Genomic DNA, 9430 nt, shown 5'->3' on the forward strand with positions numbered 1-9430 from the left:
TTTGAGCTAGATCGTTGCCAGTGCCCCTGGACTGGCTCTTGTGCGGGTGGCACATAAAAGACACCATTTTGAGCGTGGCCGTTGCCAGTACCGCCTGATGGCCCTCGTGTGGGTGACACGTAAAAGCACCCACTACACTCTCTGAGTGGTTGGCATTAGGAAGGGCATCCAGCTGTAGAAACTCTGCCAAATTAGATTGGAGCCTGGTGTTGCCATCCGGTTTCACCAGTCCTCAGTCAAATCGTCCAACCCATGCTAACATGGAAAGCGGACGTTAAACGATGATGATGATGATGATAGATTACTTGGAGTGTCTCTCTCTTTAAGGTTCTTACCATAATAAATGCTAATGCTTTTATCCTATGATAAAATAATTGCTTGGTAAATAGACATCACTTCTTTCTTGGCTTTCTAGAATGCAAATAGTTGTACCAACTGAACCTGCCTATTATAGATCCTGTCTATAAGATTTAAAATTTCTTTCTTTCCCAGCATATGAACTTATTGCAAATACCAACTACTTCAAATTCTAACTTTCATTAGTTGCCCCTATTCCGAATCATTAACTGATACTTCTTTACTCAAAACTTCTTACCTCTCCTTCTTACTCTCATAACACCTGATAGTTAAATTTTGGGTTTTTAGCTTCCATAAACTCTATTTAAATTACATTTCTAGAAATTCCTTCTAACAAATCAGTCATATTTAGTCATTCCAAATAACCTGTCTTTATTTCTCAATGTTTTTCCTTCTTATGTATACAAAACATAACTGTTTCAAGACCTCTATACTAAGGCCACTATATCAACTCCTAGGTACCCAAGTAACATTGCTTAAAATATTTAAAGTAAAATGTTACTGCAGATCAAAAATTTTTGGAGGTTGGGCTAAATACTAAATTCATTTAGTATACTGCAATAGTTTGGTTACTCTGAAACATTAAAGTCAATGTTCAAAAGATTTGAATAACGTATTCAAAGAATGGTTAGAATTACTACTAGTGGGCTACCAATCAAATGGATTGATGGTGTTAACTAGAACCTGCATTGTCTCAAGTTTCTCACCCACTTTCTTAAAACTGCCTATGGTTTTATGATACAAAGCTTTTTTTTAAAAGTGTCCATATTTAAACTCTTCTATCATGCTTTTACAAAAAGACCTTTCTTTCAGTTATGTTTTAAACTCCAGTTTAATGACGAAATGTTATTTTACTAAATTCCTCCAAAATCTTGTATGCATTCACAATTAATCAAAGCCTTTAGACAGGAAATTTCATTAGAAATATAGTCACAGAATAATCAAGACATTTGGGGAAATTATTCATATCTATTTTACAATATTTTTATACAAACTATTCTGAATGTTTGCCCAAAATAGAAAGAGTAGAAAGTAAGAGGGAGCTGTGAGACAGCGAATAAACATATATCACTATTTAGGACCTTGCCCACTTCAGATAAATGGCTCTGCTTGATATGTAGGAAAGGTGTAGGCAGAAATTCCATTTAATGTACCCATTGCAAGCTCTGGATGCACAAGAGGTGCAGTGGAATAATAGGAGGGTTAACAGATATAGTATTTGTAAGTGGAAGATGTACAGGAATCATAAAGACTACAGATATATGGGAAACTGATTTTGTAAGATGCCTCAGAGGCAATAGTAGATAATTTCTGCTACTTAAGTGACCTAATTAGCTGTGGAGGAGGTAGTACAGAAAGTACAATTGCTATAATAAGAATAGGATGGAGAAAGTTCAGAGAACTTTTACCTCTGTTGACAACCAAAGGTCCCTCTCTCCAAGTGAAAGGAAAATTGTATGATGTAAACTAACTGCAATGCTGCACGGTAGTGAGATGTGGGCCATGAATGCAGAGGACATGTGAAAACTAGAGAAGAATGAAGTTGGTATGTTCCACTAGATGTACAATGTCAGTGTACATGTGCAACACAGTGATACTGTATTGAGTGAAAAGTTAGCCACAGGAGGAATTGGATGCAGTGTGCAAGAGAGAAGACTGCACTGGTTTGATCATATGATCCATATGGATGAGGATAGTTGCATAAAGAAGTGCTGATCACTTAAAGTGGATGGAAGTTGTGGAAGAAGAGAACTCAGGAAGACATGGGATGAAGTATTAAAAGCCGATTTCAAAACACTGAGCCTTGTGAAAAATGACAAAGGGCTGAGATATATGGTACATTGCTGTACTCAAGTAGACCTGCCCACCACAACAGAATTGATATTTTAAGACCATCTTCATAATGCTTGTCCACAAGGGACTTTACTCTGTCAACCTTCTCCCCCATCCCTACCCCCATTTCATCCTCTAACACCCAAAAAACAGTGGTAATGGTGTCACATAAAAAGCACTGGTGATGAAGCCATGTAAAAAGCATCCAGTATACTCTGTAAAATGGTTGGCATTAGGAAAGGCATCCAGCTGTAGACACCAAGCCAAAACAGACTATGGAACCTGGTGTGGCTCCTGGCCTTGCCAGCTCCTGTCAAACCCAAACAAGCTTGCAAATGGATGTTAAATGATGATGATAATCAACCATCACCATCATACAAATGTTACTATTTACAAAATCTGTCCAAAAAATAAGCCAAACGTTTAAATCAGTGTGCCAACCAGTCAGGACAACATGTTCACAACAATAATACTATGTATGGGTGATCTTAACTTTCAGCTTAATAATAACCACATTACACCATGCCATTTAGTCATTGATCTACATGTACTAGATTGACTGCATGTCAAGTGCACTTAGTGATTTTCAGAAACTGAACAATGAAAGATTTGAAAAGTAACAAATTTGTGTGAAATTCTGCTTTAAGGAAAACCTTTTTACAGAATTGCTTTTTACAGAAGTTTAGCTAATATCACAAGCTTATGGTGGGGATTATTTGAGTCATGTGCATTGTCATGAGTGCTTCCAGCATTTCAAATTCAGAAGAATGTCTACTGAAGACAATCCCAAATCTAGATGACCTTGCATGAGATCAGATGATTACAACATGAAAGTGCATGCTGTAATCCATGAAAATCATTACCTGACTGTCCATAAAGTTTCCAAAGAAACAGTCATCTGTAAAAGCTTGTGCCACAGGATTTTAAAATAAAAATTGAAGATGTTTTGTGTTGTTGCAAAATTTGTGAACAAAAGAGAACCAAATTACAAATGCTTGAGCATTCAAATGCTGATGAAAACTCTCTGGAAAGTGTCATAGCAGGTGATGAAACGTGTGTAAATTTTAGGAAAGCACAAGATAACTTTCATTCTCCCAGTCACATTACTCTACATTTTGGGATCAGCAGACTTTTATTTATTCCTAAAGCTGAAATCCACTCTGAAAGGCTGCTGATTTTAGATGACAGAAGAGCTTGAAGAGAATTCACTATGAGAAACATATCCCAAGAAGCATTAAAAAACTAGAAGAAATGTTGGAAGTAGTGTACCAACGGTAGGGGGTGACTATTCTGAAGGAGACAAGGGATATTTTAAAATTGAGTAAAGCAGTAGCTTTGTTTTTTTTAAAAGTTTGTTTTCTTTTGGGACAATTCTCATATGCATATTTTAAATTTTGTTTGTTACACCAATGTACTTTATTTTTGTTAGAAGTGTAAGTGATACATTAAAATTTTTTTTTTTCTGTAAGTGGAACAAGTGATGAGAGAGTATGAACATTGAAATGATTAATCAATTAAATTAGCTTTTGCATTGATGCATCCACTTCTCTCAAATTTTCAATCAATTGTCTCTTGCAATTATTCTTTCCAAAGATTTAAAAAAGCATTGTTTTAGCAACTGTGTCATTATTCACAATAGATTGCATAAACTTTCTTGTTTCTTGGTTTCTGCTTGGTTGCTTTAAGGTATGTCTACCCCTATTTTTTCTTTATATTTCTTGTACCTTCTTGGATTTTTATGTCTCATATTATTTTTTATCATTTGTCACATCATCTGTTTCTTCTCTCATATTAACTTTACATCTTATTTGTTCTCTAAGGCATTTTATTCACTCCATCTTATTTAACATTACATCCTATACAGCTTGTGTTGATGAGAATTCCCTCAAAAGGGAATATTGTAAAGGAATTATTGCATTACAAAATTGACAACTGCTTAATGAACACATATCATTTAAAACATTCATTTTTTTTAAAAACAGAAACATATGCTTCTTTTCTTTGTTTCTCTGCCTGCATTTATCTGGTTTTGTATAAATTATATCCAATAGTAGTTTTTACGGAATTAATATCAGCAAAAAATAAGAAAGAGATAGAAAGGTAGAGAAAAAGACAGCATTCATAATCTTTATATCAACTATCAGTGATAGTAGAAATAGAGAAAAGGCACTGAAACTATAGTTTTACAGCAGGAAATATAGCACATTATATTAACTGAAATGTTCAGAAACTATTGGTATAAGCAAGGACATTTAGTAAGATATTGTCTACTTTGGTACACATAATGTTATTAAACTCTCACCATGCTAATTAATCTGCTTTCATTAATCAGTATTACAGTTATCACTATTATCATTGCTAGCATTATTTCAACATTTGTTTTTGATTTTTTCTCCTCCTTTGTGTCATGAGTTAAATGCTTCTTTCCAAACATCTCAAAGAAATCCAATTTTCTCACATTTTATTCATTTCATGTTTTCTTTGGCCTACTTAAACTGTGGATACTTACCATTACAAGTACTTTTTCACCCAGCATGATATATCCATTTACATTTTATTATATAACTTTGTTTAAAGCAATAGCTAATATGAGCAAATACACAAGTTCAACCTATACCAACATGAATTAAAAGAATGAGAAGATGTATGTTTATTTCAAACTGTTTTCCACTTAATCTTTAGAAGTCTTTGTGCATAAAAATGTTGATGTGTGTTTTCTTAATGTTTATTAACAGGTTACATACCAAAGTGTGGATATGGAAATTTAAACACTTGAAACAAGATTCTGACTAGTAGGCAACGAATCTAAATATTTTATGCAACTGTAATTTAAATATTCATCAAATCTAAGTTTGTAATTCTTGTACACTTCTGTTCATTAGATCTGGATCAGCCTAGATCAAATAAACCAAACAATCAAACATTCAGGATTTTTTTTAATGAAGACAAACAATATCTAGGATTAATTTATCTAGTATGAGATAATTAATTTCAATTTGGAAGACTATGACTTGAGGAAGATTTGGCTGCTATTTTAGCAAGTTGAGTGACTACACAGAACACAGAGGTATCCTTGATTGTTCATAACCATCAACACTTCTGCTAAGTGGCTGATGGTATGAAAATACTAATTCTGTGGAGGAAAATTGAAAGAAGGTACCATAAAAGATAGAAATATAAAAAATTTAGAAGTTTGAAAGTAAATGAACAAGAGATAAATCTATATTTATACCGACTTAAAAGGTAAATACATAGCTTATTTTTGTTGTGGGATCCAACAGTGGATTTTGAGGTTAGCATGAGCCATATTCTGAGTAACTGGTTGGACCAAACAAACAAAAGCAATCAACCAAAAAAGCAAGCATGCTCACACATTCACTCATAAACATAAATCAATACATACGCATATAATCACTGCTGTAAAATGTAATTTGCTGCATGTGAGGTGCAAATAGAGTCACAAAAGAACTAGAATAAAAATAGAAGCTGTTAGCCAGAGAGATGCCTAAGACAGATAAGAAATATGCAAGAAGTAATAAAAATGCAAGAAAAATTGTTGAGAAATAACAAAAGCAGACCACAAAACTTAAAAAAAGAAATGAACCAAAAGAATTAGTATTAATGAAATAAATAACAAGAAAACATGTTGATGATAGAATATAAGAGAAAAGTAAATTTTGAAAATAAAGTTTTCAACATTATTTACTGTCTTCATTCATGGTTGCAAAAACAGATTAAACACTTCATTAATATATATCAATCTATATAGATACACACACATACACACAAATGTGCATACATTATGATTATTGTTATTAAACCATGACTATATCATATAGGGTCAAGTTTTGGATTTGGCTATGGCAGCGTGACGGAACCCAAGACCATATGGTTGAGAAGCAATCTTCTAACAACACAGCCATACCTGCACTTTATCTGTCTGTCTGAGTCTATCGTGAATATTGTCACGCCTCCTTCCTTGAAACAGGAAGGAAGAGCCATTTTCATCGTACTTGTGGCTATGGCGAAAGAATGTATATGGTGGATGCGTCTGAAAGGTCTAGAGACAAACACTTCCCTCTCCGGTGAATCTCTCATCAACTTCTTCAAGTATCACTTGAAGAGGAAAGTGAGAGTAGAGAGAGAAGTTTTGTCTAGTGAATGTTTAAAAAAAAATGGATGAATGTAGCAAAGATGGCACGTGTGAATGATTGGAGCCACCTTGAGCATAATCCTATGAATCAGAAAAAGAAAGGAAAAAAGAGAGTCACTTATTGTACTGTGTTTTTTGTATAACATTATTGCCCGAGGTTACCATGGTCTTTTCTGTAGGCTTTTCTTTCCACGGATAAAACTAATCTGTTTCCCATTTTACACTATAACATTTCTGTGATACACGATCCCTATTGATCGGCTTCCCCACCCTTATTTTTTCCTGATACCTTTTGATCGAAATTCTACACCCCACCACCTTGTTTTTTTTCCTTCCCAAAAGAAAAGCTCTACTTTGTATTTTGTCCCCTCTGTGTTCAGCCCTGAGTGGCCAATAAAGAAACATCTCTCTCTCTATATATATATATCTATCTACCTACCTACCTACCTGCATAGCAACCATAAATGAGTAATATCATGACTATATCATATAGGGTTAAGTTTTGGATTTGGCTATGGCACATTCTTGACATTGATGGATTTCCTTTGGGACTTCATTTAATTGTAGATAGAATGAAAACAACAGACATTTTTGTGCTAAGATATAAAGTTACTGTGTGCATAAATCTCTTTCACAAACATATATATAAACAGATACACACATATTTGCGTGTGTGTGTGTGCGCGCACACACGCTCGCATGTGTTTGTGTGTGTGTAAGCATGTGCATAAATGTACGTAAGTGTATGTGTGCATGTATACACACACACACACACAACACATACATCATCATCATCGTTTAATGTCTTCGCTCCATGCTGGCATGGGTTGGATGGTTTGACAGGAGCCAGCCAGGCAGAAGTCTACATCAGGCCACTGTGTCTGTTCTGGCATGGTTTTTATGGCTGGATGCCTTTCCTAACACCCCACCCCCACAGAGTGAATTGAGTGCTTTTGTGTGTGTGTATGTATACACACATGTACTAAGCAGGTTTACATATAAAATATTAAACACTTATAGCAAGCAAATTAGTAGTTCCAGTTCTCTGGAGCTACAAGATTTGATGTATTTATAAATACTGTAATCCTTTGACTATCGCAGGTGTTACATTCCAAAACCACCCCATGATAGGCAAAAATCCATGAAGTAGAAACAGTACTGTGTTGTATATTTTCTGTTATTATTTTTATAATTTGTATATATTATTTCATCATCATCATCATCGTCGTTTAACGTCCGCTTTCCATTCTGGCATGGGTTGGACGGTTTGACTGAGGACTGGCGAGCCAGAAAGCTGCACCAGGCTCCAATCTGATCTGGCAAAGTTTCTACAGTTGGATGCCCTTCCTAACGCCAATCACTCCGAGAGTATAGTGGGTGCTTTTACGTGCCACCAGCTCGAGGGCCAATCAGGCGGTTCTGGCAATGACCATGCTCAAAAGGTGTCTTTTACATGCTACCTGCATGGGAGCCAGTCCAGCGGCACTGGCAACGACCATGCTCGAATGCTGTTTTTCACGTGCCACCAGCACATGTGCCGGTAGGGCAATGCTGGCAATGATCAAGCTCGAATGGTGTTTATTACATGCCACTGGCACAGGAGCCAATCCATGGCCCTGGCAACGATCATGCTTGGATGTACTTTTAACATTCCACTGGCATGAGTGCCAATCAGGTGGTACTGTCATCGGCCATGTCAGCGATTTTGATTTCACTTGCCTCAATAGGTCTTCACAAGCAAAGTTTATTGTCCAATGAATGAGGGGTACTCATAAGTGGGCTGGTTACATCCACTGGCATAGTCCACAAGCTATTGTCTCACTTGGCTTGTTGGGTCTTCTCAAGCACAGCATATCTCCAAAGGTCTTGGTCACTAGTGATTGGCTTGGAAAGGCCCAATGTTCGAAGGTTGTGCTTCACCACCTCATCCCAGGTCTTCCTGGGTCTACCTCTTCCACAGATTCCCTCAACTGCTAGGGTGTGACACTTTTTCACACAGCTGTCCTCATTCATTTGCAGCACATGACCATACCAGTGCAGTCATCTCCCTTGCACACCACATCTGATGCTTCTCAAATCCAACTTTTCTCTCAGGGCGCTTACACTCTGTCATGTATGCATACTGACATTACACATCCAGCAGAGCATACTGGCTTCATTCTTTGCAAGCTTACGCATGTCCTCCACAGTCACGGCCCATGTTTCACTGCCATGTAGCATGGCTGTTAGTACACATACAGTCTACCTTTTACTCTGAGTGAGAGGCCCTTTGTCACCAGCAGAGGTAGGAGCTCTCTGAACTTTGCCCAGGATATTCTTATTCTAGCAGCTACACTTTCAGAGCATTCAAACCCGCTACTGACTTGGTCCCCTAGGTAATGGAAGCTATCAACTATTTCTAGTTTTTCTCTCTTGAATGTGACAGAAGCTGTTCTTTGCATATTTTCAGTGTTTATTGCTCCTGAGCCTTTGCCACATACAAAACTATCTTCTCAGTTAGCCTCCCTTTGATACTGCTGCACCTCTTATGTGTCCATAGCTTACGCTGGGTACATCTTATGGAGTTTCTACCTACGCCTTTTCTACAGATTGAGGGATTTGTGGTTTGTCAGCCTTCCTACTTATTAAGACTTTGGTTTTAGCTAAGTTGACCCGAAGGCCCTTCAATTCTAATCCTTGCTGCCACACCTGAAACTTTTCCTCTAGTTCTGATAATGACTCAGCAATTAGAGCAAGGTCATCAGCATAGAGGACCTCCCAGGGGCATCCTGTCTTGAATTCTTCTATTATTGCCTGGAGGACTATGATGAATAAGAGGGAGCTGAGGACTGATCCTTGGTGTACCCCTACCCCTACCCGGAATTCTTCACTGTACTCGTTGCCAACCCTCACCTTACTGACAGCGTCTCTGTACATGGCTTGCACAGCTCTCACTAACCATTCATCTATCCCTAGTTTCCTCATTGACCACCAGTTAAGGGATCGGGAGACCCTGTCAAAGGCTCTCTCTATGTCAACGAAAGCCAGGTACAGAGGTTTATCTTTGGCTAGGTATTTCTCCTGCCGCTGTCTTACCAGAAATATAGC

General features: G+C 37.1%; 1 protein-coding gene across 1 annotated transcript in view; it reads right to left on the bottom strand.

Annotated features, from left to right (window-relative positions):
• Nucleotides 1-9430, bottom strand: part of LOC106867874 (selenoprotein S) — a 216684-nt gene that overhangs the window by 77497 nt on the left and 129757 nt on the right. The gene's annotated exons all lie outside the window — the stretch shown is intronic.

The sequence above is a fragment of the Octopus bimaculoides genome, chromosome 5, assembly GCF_001194135.2.
Source record: "Octopus bimaculoides isolate UCB-OBI-ISO-001 chromosome 5, ASM119413v2, whole genome shotgun sequence".
Taxonomy (NCBI): Eukaryota; Metazoa; Mollusca; class Cephalopoda; order Octopoda; family Octopodidae; genus Octopus; species Octopus bimaculoides.